This window comes from Montipora capricornis, chromosome 10 (genome assembly GCF_036669925.1).
Source record: "Montipora capricornis isolate CH-2021 chromosome 10, ASM3666992v2, whole genome shotgun sequence".
Taxonomy (NCBI): domain Eukaryota; kingdom Metazoa; phylum Cnidaria; class Anthozoa; order Scleractinia; family Acroporidae; genus Montipora; species Montipora capricornis.
Genome location: NC_090892.1, coordinates 15308061 through 15308625, shown reverse-complemented (window position 1 = coordinate 15308625; position 565 = coordinate 15308061).

Here is a 565-nt window from a genome sequence, read left to right as displayed (position 1 = left end):
ATCCTTCATGTCTTGCGTTGTGCATCCCGGGAATGTGGCTATTTTGACTTGCGAGTTCCTGGACATTTTGTGGGTTTGAAGATATTTAAAGTGTGGAGTCCCCTGCTATGATAACCCTCTCCCGACAGTTGGGCTGTGGTTGATCATTTGTCACTGATTCAGTTGAAACAGTTTGCATAGTTTTACGTGTTCTACGCTGTGAGGAAGACGAAGATGACTGTTGGCCATTGTCACCGCTATTTGCTTTTTGATTGGCAACATTTCTCACTTCTAATTCTACATTATTTCGCAGCGGCTCAATATTATTTTCGCGTTTCTGTGGTATTTGCGGGCACTGATTTACCTCTGAAACCACTTCAAGTTATATTACAGATTTATCTTTCTGGTAATCTCTCGCCATTTTCTGAAGTTTACTGTAGTTGAAGTTCACTGTAACTGGACAACTTGTGTTAACGGTTTGCGCATTCCACGGATACGCCCTTCTAGGTGTCTTGTTTAATGAGGGTAATGCGTAATACAGCAGCCGTAAATGATTGAATAAACTCATATCACTATAGAACATGCA